This window comes from Canis aureus, chromosome 8 (genome assembly GCF_053574225.1).
Source record: "Canis aureus isolate CA01 chromosome 8, VMU_Caureus_v.1.0, whole genome shotgun sequence".
In the NCBI taxonomy this organism is placed as follows: domain Eukaryota; kingdom Metazoa; phylum Chordata; class Mammalia; order Carnivora; family Canidae; genus Canis; species Canis aureus.
The window spans coordinates 29261248-29280152 of record NC_135618.1 but is presented as its reverse complement, the minus strand read 5'-3'; the positions used below and the strand labels follow the sequence as shown (position 1 = coordinate 29280152).

At 33.9% G+C, this 18905-nt stretch overlaps 1 protein-coding gene across 2 annotated transcripts in view; it reads left to right on the top strand.

The window, feature by feature from the left end:
* The window catches only part of OLFM3 (olfactomedin 3), a 192919-nt gene that overhangs the window by 94218 nt on the left and 79796 nt on the right, over positions 1-18905 (top strand). Inside the window, exon 1 of one of the 2 annotated variants that reach the window (XM_077905641.1) lies at positions 17409-17523. The exons of the other annotated variant lie outside the window; for it this stretch is intronic. The gene's annotated coding sequence lies outside the window, so the exon portion shown is untranslated. Of the gene's footprint in view, positions 1-17408; positions 17524-18905 lie in introns of those variants that run through there. 2 annotated transcript variants of the gene reach the window in all.

Sequence of the window (18905 nt, the reverse complement as noted above, 5' to 3'; positions counted from 1 at the left end):
CTACATTAAACTTTTTTTCTCTCAGGCAGAACTATTTCTAATTAACTTCTGTACACACAGGGCTCTTCACAGTGGCACCTATTTGTCATGAAATATATTTGAAAGAATGAAACTTCTTTCTTTACACACTTGTTCATTTTCTCATACCTATTCACTCTTTGTCCTTCTTGTGAAGTCCTTCTTGATTATTCCCTGTGCTTCCAACTATCTACTCTCTTTCACCTTCTCTTCTTTTCCTCCCCAGATTGGATTCTAATGTCAATCATTTCAAATAAGTGTCAACTCTCACTTCAGACTTTTCTTCTCCTTTGTCCTTTTGCAATATTTATCCTGCAATTCCTGAAATTCTCTACGACCTTGTCTGTCCTAAGACTGCCAAATTCTACTGGAAGAAATCACAAAACCACGCTAAATACAATACATTTTGAGCCATGTCGTCTGAGTGAATCACCATAGCCACTGAGAAATCCCTTATCACCTCAAGTTCTGAATCCACCCACCTAGCATGGCGATCAAGGGTAAAGACTTTGGAGCCATAGAGTCTTGAGTTTGATTCACAAACCTGTCTCTTACTGAGAGCCTCGAACAAGTTATAATCACTAAAGATTCAGCTTCCTACATTCAGAACGAGGGTTTTTACAGAACCTACTGCACAGAGCTTTGGAAAGATCAAATGAGTTAGTGCAGGTAAACTATTAAGTATGGTTCTTGGCAAATAGTAATCCCTAAACAAATAGTAGGTTTTTATTTTTTATTTATTTTATTTTATTTTTTTACTGATTCCTATAATTGTGCTCAAACAACTAGGGTTTCCTTAACCTAAATATTTCTGGTATGTCCACTTCACTTTTTGTATCATCTAATGACCATGATTTTCCTTCTTGTAACAATTTCTCTTTTAATCTGGACTCTTGACTTCTGTCTTTTTTAAACTTCCTAGTTCCTTTTAGTTTCATTTCCATATTCAACCTTTTCCTCTATACTTCAGAGTTCTTTGCTCTTTAGGCGGCAAACATGGTCAATTTCTTCATTTCCTCTTTGTGATACAACTATTTCAAGTTTCCACACCATCTGTCCCCTTACTTTGCTGCCAAAACTATGGAAATAGAGCACATCTTGATGCCTCTGCTTACTCAAAATTCATTTACTCCTCAAATGTATCCCTTGTAATCAGGATCCAAGATGAACCTGTTCTATTGAATGAGTATATTGAATATTATGTTGAAATTATTCTCTCCTAACTACTACTAACCTTCTAATCACCACTCATGCCCTCCTTCTTGAAATCTCTCCTCATTTGTCTTCCGGTGATATAGTATCATCATCACTCACCTCTTCTTTCCAAACATTCCTTGGTTGACTCTGGTACTGGTTCCTTTTCCTCTTTCAATCTTCAACAGTAATCTCTCTTAGCAAAGATGTGTTCTGTTTTTAGCCCTCTCGGCTCTGTACCAATTGACTTCATTCATTCTGAAGCTTTTTGACTCTCCTCTCTGTTGAGATGGTTCATGAATCTGAAACTTGTAAGTATGGCCTTTATCAATTTCCAACTGTGCACTGTACTTTCCCACTCTGACTTACCTGTAACATTTTAAATTAAATCGGGCAAAATCAAACTCATTCTGCCCATTACTTTTCCATGGATTTTCCTATTTCTGTTAAAGTACCCTCACTGACTGAGTTCAAACCTAGGAGTTATCTTTAATGTCCTGCTCTCCAATCACCATCACAACTTATCAGGACTATAGATCACCATATATTTCTCACGTATATACCTTTCTCCATTCATAATTCCATTACGCTACTTCAGGATTTTATATTTCCTTCGCAGAACTGTTACAATAATCCTTTTGTTGGTTTTCCTTCTTCTTGCTTCCTTACCCATTTTACATTTTGTTGATCATACCCCTAACCATCATGAAAACTGTCAGAGACTCCATTAAGTCTAAGCTCATTCCTGCAGCTTGATTTTACCTTTGCAGCTCCATGTCTCTATATCCCATATTTAAGGTGTATTTACCTTTATAGCTCCATGTCTCTATACCCTACTTCCATACACACTGCTCACTTTTTTCCACATGCTTGCCACATCTGATTATCTCCACTGCCTTCTCGCAGGTATTTGTCCCTTCTGAAATTCCACTTTCTCCTAGATGAGTGATAAAATTCCATGTATTCTTCAAAATGCTGCTCAAATACAATTTTCCCAAAATCTTCCTTGATTCTCCCAACTGGTATGACATCTGTTAATTTTGCATGTCCAAAATAATGTAAACATTTTAAAATGTTGTTTGCCTGTCTTAACTAGTATTAATCTTAACAGTTTATTAAAAGAAGAGATTTCATTGTATTTATCTTTGTATCTCTCATACCATAAAATAGGCTCTGAAGAATAGTAATAAATTGAATCATTGACATGGACTTACAGGATGTATAAGAATACAGTCAAAGATAAACAGAAGTAAAAGGACATAGAAAATCCAAAAATGTCATGAATATCCATTGCATTTCAACTTATTTTTGAAATATAGTTAGTAATTTGTTTAAATATAGATACTTCTAAAAGAAATTTATAAATTTTCATTAAATCTATAAATTTAATATTTTAGAACAAACTCAAAAGAGATTCCATTACTACTGTAGCTACACACATCCATGATCCACTCTGCCTTTTTCACCATAAATATGCTTCATGTTTTAATCATAATATCGAAAATGCAATTCTCTTACCTGTTTTGATCTCACTGAGCTTTTCAATCCCTTAACTCTATAGTTTTTTTCCACATCATGAGCCCCTTCTTGGCTTCACTTCCTTCATAATCTAGCTTTGACTCCATGATTTCCCCACTCCAAATACTTTCTTGCCTTAACATCTAAGTTGCTTTCTTCCCCATCTTTATTTTCCCTAGTCAAACTAGAAACCACCGAATGCCTTCTTCATGTCACCCAGATCATGAATTTCTAGGCAAGATCAAATATATGTACAGACTGGTATGACTATAGATTCAGGACCTTCCCTTCCTTTAATTCCAGTTTGTTTTAGCTCAAGTATTACTTCCTATGGGAAAGCTTTCTTTATCAAACATGCTATGGGTTTGAGGCTAGTTAGGTATTTTCTCCTACGTTCCAATCTGTGCATGCAGTTCATTTGTTTCTTGAGTAACTATTTCTTAAATCTATGTCCATGGACTTCTCTAGATGATTGGTACATGGGAATGAACAAAGCAGACAAACTTCCTGCCATCCTGAAACTCACATTCTGGTGAGGGAAATATCAAAAACATATGTAAATTCATGGGTAATATAATATCGGACTACAAAAAAGCAATAGAAAAAAATAAAGCATAGTAAGTTAATACTTTTCTCAAATAAGGATTTTAAAATTTCTTGTAACAATTCAACTTTTATGATCTAACCTAAGTTTCTAGGGCTATAATGTGATACAGAAGTCCTCTCTCAGGAACTAACATGAGAACAAAAACTGGAACGAAGTTTAATAAATAAATAAATATATATATATATATATATATAAAATGTTAAGTAAAATATATAAATGTTCACATTTAAACTATTTATTTACATATTGAACACATATAAATGTATTGTACAATCTATTCTGTATGTATTCAATCTAGTTTTATTGAAAATTCAATTTTTTGCAATTAAAAATTATTCTTGGATAAGGATCATTTCTTTTGGGGAGATTCTTATAGATTAAACCCATGAGATAAAAGGTATGCTAAGACTCTTAATTCATTTGCCAAATAGTAACCAACAACTGACAATTATTGCTTGCTTAGATAGAATGTTTTCACCTTGTCCCCAAAGATCCCTGCCTGGTATTTATGCCCTTATGTAATCCTATGGGACCATCTATGACTCCCTTCTAATGAACAGAATGCACAAAAAGTGATAAAATGACACTCTCAATATGAGATTACAAAGAGACTTTAATTAAGTCTTGCTCCTCCAGACTCTTTTTCACCTGTTATTCTGTCAACTTGTGAGCTGCCACAGAGAGAGATAAGCCTACATAGCAAGGAACCAAGGGCAGCCTCAGGCTAACAGCCAGTGAAGAAATGCACCATCAGTTCACCAACCTGTGAGGCTGAGCTCCCAACAACCACAAGTGAACTGAGAACAGATCTTCCCCCCAATTAAGCCTTCTGATATGACCACAACTCCAGCCTTGATGTAACTTTTAGGAGACTTTGCAGAGCATCCAGTTGAGCTGTACCTATATTCCCGACACAGAGAAACTGTGGGGTGATAAATGTTTGCTGTTTAAAGCAACTAAGTTTTTAGGTACTTTGTTACACAGTAATAGATATCTAATATTAATGCCTTTTTCCTTTGTATACTCTAGGGGATCCATACAAATGCTGGTGGAATGCATTAAATACATGTTAAGGATTCTCTACCCTTTCATTCAATTCCAGTTTTTTTTTCTTTTTTTAGAAATTCATACTTGCTGATATAAAATAGTTCCCCAAATCAGTCAGTATTAATCACTTAAACATCAAGAAGTCAGATCTAAACATCATTTAGAATTAGATTTAATGACCTACTGCACTTTCACAGTTTCTAATCACTTCACAAGTAAAAGGGCTGTTATTGTAAGTGTTTGAAATCGTCAAAAATCAAACCCTGAATCTACTACCTGCTAGTTATATGACTTATGTATGGTAAGTAGTTTAACCTTATTACACTCCTTCAGTTCCCTAATCTGTCAAAAAAATATATTACCCACCTTAGAAAGTTTTTATAAAGATTAAATTCAGTAATGTGTTTGACCAATAGTAAGCAAAAATGTAGCTGTCATAATTAGGCTCCAAACAGAACATCCTGGAAAAATATCTTCTGTGCAAAACTCTGAAACCTAGACTGAATATTACAATTTATCCTGTACTCTGAAGTGTATGTGACCCAGGTCATATTAATCTGTAATCCATTATATGATCTGAGAATCTCTAATTCAGGTTAGAATTTAGTGGTTGAACTGTCATGAAATATTAAATCATTTGTTTATGGTCCTTGAAGCTTTACAAAATGAAAAAACAGATTTGTTTTTGTCTAGAGTGCATAAATACCAAAAGACACAGAATTGCCATTAATTTTCCCAACTGAAACATCCTTATCCATCAAGTTCTTTAAGTTCCTTCCTTAAAGATCATTTTTAAATTGTGATACAATTTGAAAATGCCAAGCAACTATAACTTTTCTGTTATTTTCCCCTACATCCTGGCATAGTCTGACAACATATTACATAGTTAAGAAACGTTTTTCTCTTGGAATAGGGTTATTTATTTTGAAATGATAAGCCTAAGGGAAAAATCCTACTTGTGAAGTAAATATACTCTTTTCCAAGTAAAGTCACATCAAGAAGGCAAAGCAATGTGATCCAATATTAAAAGCTCTGACAAATAAGGAAATGAGATATTCTATGCAATGTTATTTCCTACATAATACTTGCTCAAAAATATTAATATTTTAAAATCATCCTCTATAAAACAATATATGGAATGACCTCTCTAAAAGTTTTGTAGTAATCCATGGATATTTCCAATATGGATAAATATAGGACCAGATGGCTCATTTCCTCCAAAAATTTTTTCTATTACAAAACAAATAAAAAATGCCTAAAAGATACATAAAAGAGAGCCATATATAATTATAATATACATATTGCTTTCAAACACAGTTTTTTTCCAGCTGAGAGGTTACTTAATAGAAATGTTCTGGGACACCTGGGTGGCTCAGCAGTTGAGTGTCTGCCTTTGGCTCAGGGCTTGACCCTGGAGACCCAGGATCGAGTCCCACATCAGGCTCCCTGCATGGAGCCTGCTTCTCCTTCTGCTTATGTCTCTGCCTCTGTGTGTGTGTGTGTGTGTCTCATGAATAAATAAATAAAATCTTTTTTAAAAAATAAACATATTAACTGTTCATATGATTTATCTCAAAAGATATTTCAGAAAGTTGCCTTAGAAACATAGGGTTTTTTTTCCTTTTATAATCTTACAAACTATATTCCTAGTTGCAATCTTAAAAGTTGTACTTACTTTAAAAATAATTATTTTCCTGTTTGCATCAGATGGGTTCCTAAATTATGTTAATCTATTATTAGCTGTGTTAATTACAGAACTGATTGGTTACATATAAGTCAATTTTATGTTTTAAAGTAGAATAATCTTCTTTACTTCCCCTAAGGTTAGTAAATTTATAACATTTCCTAATTTTATACTTAAACTCTCAGTGTAGGATTTCCTTGTGTATAATTTACTACCCACATGGACTCCTATAAATGCAAATGGATTTTTCCAGATACACATTTTAGTTTCATACATTTTCCATTCACTTGAGGACTATACTAGCTACTTGCTAAAAGAATAATACAATGTGGAATTCAAAAATTAAAACTGGGGAGTTTACTTAGTATTGTAATTTAGTGTTCTGCCAAATAATACTTAAATATCTCATAAAGTTTAACGTGTACATATGAAAATACAAATTTCTGGAATTCTTTTTTTTAAGATTTTATTTATTCATTCATGGAGACACACATAGAGAGAGAGAGGCAGAGACACAGGCAGAGGGAGAAGCAGGCTCCATGCAGAGAGCCCAAGGCGGGACTCGATCCCAGGTCTCCAGAATCACGCCCCGGGCTGCAGGCGACGCCAAACCGCTGCGCCACCGGGGCTGCCCAAATTTCTGGAATTCTACTAAATTATAGAAAGAACATTTGGTTATTAAGAGGTCATAACTGGTATCTTGTGTTGGTGATGGAATCTGTTTTTTTTTAATATTTTTTGTAATGATGAATATATTTTTATGATAACTGATAGGGTTTTGAACTTATAAGTTCATACATTGTTACCATTCTGTTTCCTTCAATATTTTTGCTATCACAGATTATTTTTCTATAGGTAACTGAGGCACATCAGCCACACACACACACACACACACACACACACACACACACACCTACAATCAAAAAAGTTGGAGGAATTCTCTAGGGCAAGTATTCCATATTGAGGTCTATGAACTTGAATCCATGGATATGTTCTGAATGATTCTAATGACAGGTTTTAAATTATGTGTTTTTCTTTCAAATATAAGTTAAAAAGGAATGAAATCTAATCATGTTCTGGATTACTTATGAGCCTCTTTTATCCTAGTTTGCAGTAGGATTTTATTGCTTACATTTACCTTTGTTCTTGCTTTTTACTGCATTTGGTCTTAGGGAAGGTCAAATGAGGTCAAGGAATGGTATGAAACAAAGATTTTTTTCAGTTTAAATAGAAGAAAGGTAATCAGAAAATGAAGATATATGTATACAGAGGGTATAAGCATGCTAAATCCAAAAAAAGAGAGATCTGCAGAACTGCAATAAGTACCATGTACAAACTCTGAGTGTACAAACTGCTGCCACTCTTCCTAGAACATACCAAATTATAGCAGGTGGTTAGTAGTAAAAGTCACAGTAAGTGGGTATAATAACTACAATGACCAGGACAATGATTCAAGACAATATTCTTAAAATTAAAAGATAAAATCAATAGCAAATGAAAATTTTTAAATGCTAATATATCCTTATATTATGAATCTTGCCTGATCAGATTAAATTCAAGAAAGCAGTTGTGTGTGCCGCATTAATATTATTAATTTAAACTTTATTATTTTAGTTTTCAAGTCTTACTTGCAATTGTTTAGCTTTTCATTTATATAAGACTAAAATGAACTGATATTTTCCTACACTTTATATTCACGGATTTTATATGTGTTTTACAAAAGCCAATCTAAGCAATGTTACCCCACAATTTATTGTTATTATTATTATTAACATCATCATCATCATCATCATCTACCTTTTAGATGGATCCATTTGATGACTCTCGCCTGAGAAACCTTGTTCTCTTTTAAAACATCACAAATGCAAAGCAGAATAAATAACATACATTTATCACAGGCAAGCACACAACGTACTGAAAATTTCCCAGTTCCTATGTTTATTCCACAAATGTAAAAATTATGATATTAATCTGATATTATATTCCATTTCAATTTCAAACAGTATTCATGGCCTATTAGATTAATTTAATAACACTATTAGTGAAACCATACGATTGTAAAGCACTGCTCCAGGGACCTTGTCAAATAGTTAAACATCCTCTCAGGAGGTGTCAGTATGGATCAAAGGTCCAGAATTAGGCCCAAAAGGAGGGGACAGAGTTTTCGATAAAAGAAAAAAAAGTCATTAAAAGTTCTCGTTAATATGTAACATTAGTATAGGACTCTTGGAAAATGATGAATGGAGCATGGAATTTAGGCCTACTTTAATTTAAGCACACACACACAAATCTCCTTGAGGTTTACCAAGATGGAGTAGCACATGAGTCGACGATCAAAATCATGGCTTAATAAAAAACAATTTGGTCAGCATGTACTGATATGCATAATTTATCTCTAGTGACTGAATTGGAGGCTTGGGGTTGTAGCAAAATCCACTGGAAACCAAGACAACAGATTGCAAACAAATAAGCCAAGAGAGGAATTTAGTTCAGGGCTGTGGTAAAATTGATGAAGAAATCAATCCCATTAATTGAGTTGGAAAAAAGGTTAGCATCATGTGCAAGGACATAAAGTCTCCTAGGAAAGGGCTTACAGATAAACATGTTAAAACCCTGAACCCATTCATCTTATTTAGTCACTCCACCCCTAGCTGACCTGAAAGTAAGCAGCATGTTTACATCTATTGGTATTCGTATTATCCTCTCTATGAAAGGTAAACAGCTCAATACCGGGGTCATGACTTCTATATCCTGAGAGTTTTGAATAAAGTAAATCTCTCAGGTGCTTCTACATCATATATGTATTTCCAGCTCCACTTGGAGAAGACATTTCCAAATAGGCTAATGGCAAGCTCAAAGAAGGCAACGGTCCTTTCAATGCATGTGATTTGTGTTAAAGACTGCTTAAAGAACAAATAGTTAAAGTTGTTGAAATGTAGTTAAATTTGTATTATTGTTACAGTCACTTGACTGAGAAACATATTTAAAATGAATTTTAAGGGGAGAATTTAAATGTGACACAGAGGCAAATATTAAAAGAGACATTCTTATTCTATAAATTATTCCTTTTTTTAAATAGAAAATATTAATTGACACATCCTGAGAAAGTGCAGTTCTCTTTTGAGTTTATAGCATAAAATGAATAAAAGTCAATCTACCTGAAAAACTATTCGAAGGGTTTAAATTATCTCGACTATAAATATAAACACTGATTTAATAAACCAGATAATTTATATATAATCCATTTTGTGGGGCTTAATATATATTGTTAATATCTCAAAAGAGAATTTTTTACAAAATATCAGATTATAATAATCATGTCCCTTTTAATATCTCACTAGTGTGACACTTAGTTTATATTTCTGGTTCTGTAGATTATCTTCTATTAGCTGATCTGGAAATCAAATTTAAACCAATTGATACACAAGGAAAGATAACTTTGTTGGCTGTGCTCATCTTGTCAGTTTGACAACTTTCTTAGTCACCACAAATTGGCTCACACAGATCCTTAAAGATCTTTTCACCTATAGGAGAGATTGAGGTTCATCAATGAATGAAAGAATGAATGAATGAACGATCTATCACACAATCTACTTGGAAAAACTCAAGTCCTGTTTCTCTGTTACTTTTCACCAAATATATTAAGAGTGAAAATAACAGCAAATTATGAATACAATTGCCTTCAGTTTGTTAAGTCATTAGAAGTTGAATAAGAAAGATAAATATTTGCTATAAACAGACTGTTTAATAGGGTCCATCAGATTCTGTGGTTTCTTTACTGAGATCAGGATAATGTTGAAGAGCAACTCATGGGTGTTAGGCAAGTAGGTTTGGACACCGATTAAATAGTTACTACATTTTTCATGCAATGTAAATTTTTCACCATTTTGAAAACACCAGTAGGCAAGATTATTTGGTTTACTTTAACTGTCTTGGACATTAAAATGAAGAGAAATAGACAGAAACAGAGACCCAGAGAGAGACAGAAGAGGTTAAGAAAAAGGAAGGGAAGAGGAAAGATACATGCACATACTGTAAACTAAATTTTTCTGAGTGAAAACTTTCAATTTCCAAAATAAAAAGTGACCACTGGGGCCCCTGCATGATGCAGTAAGTTGAGCATCTGACTCTTGATTTCAGCTCAGGTCATGATCTCAGGGTCTTGAGATCAGGCCCCTCATCCAGCTCCAAGCTCAGCGAGGAGTCTGCTAAGTTTCTCTCACACCCTTTCCCTCCCTCACCCATGTGCACACATGCCCTCTCTCTCTAAAATAAATAAATAAATCTTTTAAAAAATAGTAACTTTTTTCTACAAAGGTTGTATTTTGGAAAATAAATTTGGGAAAGGGTAATCACTAGATAACTGCAACTTTTATTTTATTATTCAATAAATTATTAAATCTATTGCTCAATTGCTGCTGTTCACAAGTTTCTGTGGATGATATCTTTCAATAGAACAATAAATTTGACCAATTATCTGCTGCAGGCCTTTTATATTAACCAGTATGTTATTAGAAGAGTTGGGGAGTCAGGGAATATAAAAACTTTTATCGCATCCCCAGCTTCTCCAGGCATTCTGGTGCAGAACTGAGGCCAGACTTAATGTCTCTCTTGCTTGGCACATGAGTATATTTTGGGCAGGAAAAATAAATTGCAGTCACTTAATAACAAAAAATAGAGTTTTTGTTCAGGGTAGACTCTTATTCTTATCCAGCAGAGACACAGAAAATATAAAGCTTGAGCTAATAAGGACTGTGAGCTTTATATATGATTAAGTTATTCATTAAAAAAAATAAGAAGTGCTGTCCTAAGTGTGCCTAATTTTACTGTCCAGGATGTATGTAAACACAAATCTGAGAATTCATGAGAAATAAAGATTATGTTAAGCTGTATAAAGTTAGCCATATTCAACATTATTATCTTTAAAAGATGACAAATTTAGGGACATCTGGGTGGCTCAGCAGATTAGTGCCTGCCTTCAGGCCCTGGTGTTATCTTGGAGTCCTGGGATTGGGTCCCACATCAGGCTCCCTGGATGGAGCGGCTTCTCCCTCTGCCTCTGTCTCTGCCTCTCTCTCTCTCTCTCTCTCTCTGTGTCTCTCATAAATAAATAAATAAATAAATAAAATCTTAAAAAAAAAAGATGGCAAATCTGTATGATTCTATTATATAGTGAAATACCACTATTTTTCATGATTGTCACAGTAAGTAATGTCCATGCCAAATCTGAAATGTTAAATACTAATAATGAATTAAGTGTAGATAGCTTTGCATATACTCATCAGAAATTTTGCTAACAACATCTATTTTCTTTAATAGTTAGGCACCATACTTGGGGCTTTTCAAAAATGAAAATGGCAGTAATGTAGATGATCTAATGCATATCAATATTGATCGTTATTATTTACCACATCATGAAAGTATTAAAAGGACTCTTGAACCCTTGTGAAAAAAAGACAAATCCACTTAAAATGGGAATACTGTGTAAGAAACTGATCCAAATATTAAAAAAAAAAAACTGTGCTTCCTATGAATAATATTAGTCAGTGGATCATCAATATTTTTGTTTGTTTCTTCCACTGCTTACATTTTTATTGCTTTTATTTTAATACATTCATCTAGCAATGATTAGGATGTTATTCATACTGTGTCTATCTTCCTTGTATATGTAAGACTTGACAAAGTATGTTATTATTTCCTTTGGAATTAATGATCATTTTTAAGTTTGCTCTTTGAATCTCTGCAAAAGTTTTAGATTGCCCTGCCTAACCCAAACAAGAAGGCACTGCACATTTTACATACTAAGTTATTGATTCATGGGGTGGATTATGTGCAAATTCAAAATCTCTAGCTAAATCTTTCTTAATTCTAGGAGCTGGGTTGAAGTAATATGCTCTTCCACCAAAAACTATCTGCAGGGTTCTGACATTGGTTCAACCAGAATCATTAGGAAGATAAATTTGCTACACCACTGTGAAAACACATGTATTACTAATACTTACTGGACGAGAGGCTGTTTTATTAAATCAGGTTCTCAAATTATCCAAATATTTGGTTAGATTACAATTATACTGAATTAAATAAGGTCTGAAAGATTCACACTATCAGCTATAAAGTGGAAATATTTGCTGCTTGAAGATTAATTTATTTCAATGCTAATAACCTAACCTATTGTCTCAGATTTGCTGAGCCACAACCTCTTTTTATTATTATAGAACTTATATCTTTCCAAATTATTTCATGAATTATATGTTTATAATGATTTAAACATGAAACAAGTGTTTTTTTTTTCTTCACTGAGTTTTAGATTCAGGATTTTCTCTATATTCAGTCTACCAGAAACAAACCTTATTGGGTTTTGTTTGTATGCTCAATTTTGTTTTCTGCATAATAACCATAGTGCATAAATGTGTGAAATAATTAACTCTTTTATACAGATATCAGAAACTTTACTTTGGAAGGATAATCAACTCCCTTTTAAACAATTCACTAAATTTCTGATTATTCTGGTGTTTTCATGTTGGCTATGTATTTTTTTAAGATTTTATTTATTTATTTGGGAGAGTGAGCAAGAGAGAGAAAGTGCGTGAGCATGGGGGAGATGGTGGTAGGGAGAGAGGGAGAAGCAGACTTCCTGCTGAGCAGGGAGCCTAATGCAGGGCTCCATCCCAGGACCCTGGGATTACTACCTGAGCCAAAAGCAGATGCTTAAACGGCTGACTCATCTAGGTGCTCCTATATTTTCTTTTGAGAAACTAAAAAAAATCACTAGATGTTTTTACAACAATTTCAGAAGTTATAGAAAAGTTTAAAAAGTGAAGTTAAAATGATATCAATCCAAATCCTAGCAAAATATTTCATCACAATATTTAACTTTCAGATTGTTTTCCGTTTTGTATGTACATGTATGGTTATGTATGAGCATGTGCATAAGGATGTGTGTGTCTGTGTCTTAAGCATTATTATGTGTGCAATGGTTGTCTTTATTTTTCTATTTAATATATCATAACTGGGACACCTGGCTGAAACTCTTGGTTTCAGCTCAGGTCATTATCTCAAGGTCCTGAGAGTCTAGCATCAGGCTCTGCACTCAGCAGGGAGTCTGCTTAAGGCTTCTCTCTCTCCTCCCTCTTCCTCTGCCTCTCCTCCTGCTCATGTGCCACACGCACTCTCTCAAATAAATCTTTAAATATATACATATATATAAATAACCATTTTCTAAGATCATTAAAAGCTTTTTGAAAGGCACAATTTTAATGCCCATGAATATCATACTTAGGATTGCAATATGATTCAATCAGTCTTCTTTGGATTTGGAGGATGTTCCCAATTTAGTAGTCATTTGTAATATAGATGAAGATATTTGCCTTATATTTTTTTCCTGGATTTTCAATTATTTTCTTAGGATGACTTCTGAGAAGCTGAATTGTTAGTTCAAATCATATGAAAAGATATTTAAAATTACAAAAATAATGCATTTAAATATTTCAATTATACATAGAAAAAAGTAAGCATCTTTCAACTCCGTTACCCTTAAGTAATGCTAACAATTTTATGTGTATTTTGACATAAGTTTCCTGTGCTAGATCAGTATATCCAAGTATTTATATAAATTTATTACATATATATTTCCTCTTCTCTTTTTGATCAATAAAAATGAATAATACCATAATTATCCTGATTTGATTTTTCCCGTTAAAAAATAAAACATAATCTTTTCAAGTCAATAATTATATATAAAACACTTTTGTGTTAATAGTTTCATGCTATCATAGAATACAAATATATGATCATTTATTTAATTACTACCTTATTAATTGGTATTCATATTCCTTGACAGTACTAAGCATGGTACATATATCTTTATGTACTAATGATTTTTCCTCTGTAATAATCTGAACTGTGGGAAGGGTAGAATCATAACAGACACTGCTGAATTTACAGGAGATTTTAGCAATTTACATGCCTTCCTATCTCTATCCCTGCAAACCAAGCTGGGCAAGACACTGCAGTTTCCCACATTAAACTAATTTAAAAGATGTTTTAGATCTTATCATTTTAATAAGGTTAGAATAATTTTTTTCAAATTTTCTTTTTCCTATTAGGGAATTTAAATACATTATCATATATTTGTTCCCTATTTTTATTTCTTATTCCATGAATTGCATTTCCATATCTGATGAGCACTGAGAGGTATATGGAATTATTGAATCATTATATTTATATACCTGGAGGAGCTAATATAACTCTGTATGTTAACTACACTGGTATTAAAATAAATTTAAAAATAAAATAGGAAAGAAATAAGAATGGGAGTGTCTACTCTCCCACTGGCAGCTCCAACTTCAGAATCTGACAGATGTGGTCAATGGGACATGCAAAGGGAGATGCATGATGATGTCGGGGCAGTACATAGGAAGGGATTTCTTTTTTTTTTTTTAAGATTTTATTTGTTTGTTTGTTTGCTTGTTTGAGAAGACAGAGACAGCATGAGCAGAGAGAGGAAGAAGCAGACTCCCCACTGAGCAGGGACCCTGATGTGGGGCTTGATCCCAGGACCCTGAGATCATGACCTGAGCTGAAGGCAGATGCTTAACAGACTGAGCCCCCCAGGTGCCCTGGAAGAAATTTCCCTGTGCTAGTCATTTTCCTGGTGCCTTAACTTCTTGACTTTGTCCTGAGCAGCTATAGTTTCTGCAGCTATCCACAAAGACTCTTGGTCCCCAGGAAATGTATGGGTTTGGTATATTTCAAGCTCTTGACCAGTTCACAGACAATCAGAATACCAATGGGTAGGTTCAGTCCCATAATGTTGTCTACAAAAAGACACTACAGACATTTGACAATTTCCTGAAGACTTCTCATAGTGTAAAATCAGTAATTATTTTACCTTTTTGGTTTGTAAATTATTTATTCATTCTAAAATGGTATGACTAGGCATTAGTATTTAGACTTTCACTGAAGGGTAGCTGGTCTTCAGTGTGATCTATATAGGAATCATTTCCACTGGTGTTGCTGTAGAAGGAGTAATTGGGGCTCCTTGCAGGAATATGGACTTTATAAAATCTTCAGATATTTTCCTGAAACTTACCATCGTTACCTACCTATCCCATCTTTGTTGAGATTGATTAGACCTTCATAAATTGCTCACTACTGGCAACTGTAATTGATCAGTGACATCCAGCACTGTCTTGAGGGTGTAGATTATTGTAGGTTTTTTTGTACAAAGATGCAGCAGATGTCAAACTCATAGTCAGAATCTCATACTTACCTCCTGCCAGGCTGATATCAGTGTTGTCCCTACAGCTAAAACAGTTCTCCAGGTTCCAAAAGCTCTGATGATGCCAGATTAGTACTATCCTATAGACAGCCACAACTGCAAGGTTGGGAGGCTGTGCTGATTGGAGATGGAACAGACATAAAAGGGGGTTTGTTTTAAAGCCTGCTTGATATTTTTCAGGGTTACCCTAGTCCAATATATATACGGAGACTGAATATATGATTACCTAACACTATCAGAACTAGGAGGAAATATATATATACACACTGAGTAGAAATAACATGGTACTATTTTTGTTGAGTCTATTTTTTTTAATATAACATTTCTGGAAATTTGATTATTTCACAATCAATATTTATTTAATACAGTTTTCTTCAAAAACACCATTAATCTTTATGCTGCATCTAATACTCAATGGTATCTTAAAATCAATTATGTACATATTTTTTCATAGAACTAATTTTCCATGGACATGTATATAAGATAAAACTAATGAAACAATTAATTAGTGGAAAAATAGTTAATAATTTCAACATGTTTTCATAAGAAGGCTATATGCAATATTGAAGATTTAGGCAAGAATACAGAAAAACAGATGAGATTTCTGACAGAAAATGCTTGAATGTTTGTTGTATCAATTGTTCTTTTTATAACCCCAGATTTTAGGGGTTGGAAGACATTCCCTAAAATGGAGTTGTTTTATCTTTTACAAACAATTTTTCCTGGGCCATCTGGGTGGCTCGGTGGTTAAGCATCTGCTTTCGGCTCTGGTTGTGATCCTAGGGTCCTGGGATTGAATCCCACATTGGGCTCCCTGCAGGGGAGCCCACTTCTCCCTCTGACTGTGTCTCTGCCTCTCTCTGTGTCTCTCATGAATAAATAAATAAAATCTTTTAAAAAACACACAACAAACAATTTTTCCTTACAATAAAAATGTAATTTAGGAAAAAATCCGATACTGAAGTTTTGCCTCTTATAAATTCATGCTAGTGCTGACTCTGTGAATATTTAAGAAATTTAGAAAATGCATTTACCAAATGGTCTTTGTATCAGAATTCTATAAATTAAAAATTTCTGAATACAGAATACAAGGTACCTAGCTGTTTGTTACTCAGAACTGTATTTCTCAAAATGGCATTCAATCAATCCATAGCTAAATCTAGGCTTCTATATAAACCCACGTTTACTATGTGAATTAGTAACATTCCAGCCATGGTAAAAGAAAGGAGAAAAGGATTTTGGAACCAGACTCAATGTATTGCATCAAAAAGCAAAACAGCTCATTAAATCCAAGACAGATATATAAAATATCCAACAAATATCACACAAAATTTTTACAAAGAGAAGATGAAATTATATAGAGCATAGCATCAAATAATTTAAGATTCAGCAAAACAGCTGAAGTATTGATTTGAAAGAAGGTTATTATCTTAAGGAATAGTTTCTCGTTTGTGTAAGATAGAGATATCATCAAGAATAGGAAGAAATATGAGTAAAATCAGAAAGTTACCATTCAACTATGTTGTAGAGTCAGTAGCAGATATAAATAATACCATGAAAACTGATACTGAAAGGAAAATACAGTGATTAATAGATAAACCCTAAACCATACTTTCTGTTTCAGACAAAAATGGATTCTCATTAGTCCTTCATAAAAGAATGCTACTCCAATCTATCAAGACCCATGACATCCTCTGAATAAGTTTTATAGCTTTCCTTTAACTTTGTCAGGACTTCACAGCTGAGGGGATAATTCAGCTCATTCCAAATTACCCCTTTATGTTTCCCTCCCTTAGTGACTTTCCTCAAAACTTTCGCAATCATTGCTGGTCAGTATGCCAACAATTGTGATTAAACCACATATATATTTGCAGCTGATATGATTTCTCTGAGGTAAGATAATTATTGATTAAAAATCCACAATAAGGTCTACTTAAATGCTATTTGCATAACTGTTTTCTGCTAATTGAACTACACCTGATCCCAAAAGCACAAACACATATGTAATGAAGCTAATTCAGAATGTTTTCAGGGATTTTGGTTGCCTTTGTTTTCAAAAGCTCTGTGTAAGATTTTCTGCTACCATCATGGGCTTGATTACGAGAACTCTGCTGTTATTGCTCAGAAGACTGATCCAGAAGATGTGTTGCTACTAAGGACACAGATAGTTCACAGGTAATGACTTTTGACATGAGCTCAGTCTGTTATTGAAATCCTGCCTGTTATTTCCACCCCTGCTCTTAACTTACAATCACCAATCTCAAGCCAGGTAAGGGTCTCAAGCTGCAGAGGGCACCATTATTCATCATTGTAGTTGATGCGAGATATAAATTTATCAACCTTTGGCAGTCTATTTCCCTCTGGTATGATAATTTAGTGGGCTAACCAACATATATGAATGTCTACATGAGTTGTGGGCTCTACGTGGAAACTGTATAGCTGCTTCCTCTGGCAATGATGAGATTTATAGCAGAACAATCTGGGCACAGGTTAACTCAGGACTGCTGCACTTTCATTCTATACCAGCCAATATCCCCAAATGAAGCATATAAGCATTGACCCAACAACTTGGAATAAACAATCCTCTATATCATCCCCTTAATTAAAAACACTGTTTAGGGGTCCCTGGGTGGCTCAGCAGTTTAGCGCCTGCCTTTGGCCCAGGGCATGATCCTGGAGACCCAGGATCGAGTCCCACATCGGGCTTCTGCATGGAGCCTGCTTCTCCCTCTGCCTGTGTCTCTGCCTCTCTCTCTCTCTATGTGTCTCTCATAAATAAATAAAATCTTTAAACACACACACACACACACACACACACACACTGCTTAGGCTTCCCTACTAGGTAATATTACGTCTATTTCAAAATTTAAAATCCAGCTTTGAGTCTCTCCAAAGGCTTGTCAACTTCCAGAAGCTCCTGGGCTTGCACTGAAATGAAGATTTTAGTGTTCAGTTGTGGCCTCTCTGTGAACATTCACTGAGAAAGGTACTTAACTTTCCATTGTGCTTCCTGAGCATGCTCACAAGGTCTTCTCAATGCCTTGGCTGCATCTAAAGGGAGGTCACCTTCCATACACATCCTAACCAGTTTCATAATTATCAAATGGAGAAAACTTTTCAGCAAACTCTAAAGAAATCTAAACAGTCCTAAGATTCTGTAACAATATTAAAGTTGCAACTAAGCTTTAATGAAAAAATGTGTCATATAAATAAAATCTGAAAGAAATGTGTTTCATTAAAGTCTAAATCCTTAAGCATCATGTAACCAACTAATTTACCTTAAAATATTTAAACTGAGATCATGTTTTAGTAAGATTGTTCCTATAACAATCTATTTCAGCTTAATTTTTAAAAATTAATATTGAAAGTGACACTGAAAACTACAAGTCTAGAATAGGTTTTACCTATCTGTCATTTTTTCTTTCTCATATTCTAAAACAATTATACAACACTTTCTCAGAAACATTAAAATGTACAAAGGTAACTTCAGATGATGATTTTAATTTATTTATGTTATTTTGGAAATATAGCTCTTTGAAAAAAAAACTAGTTTTTAA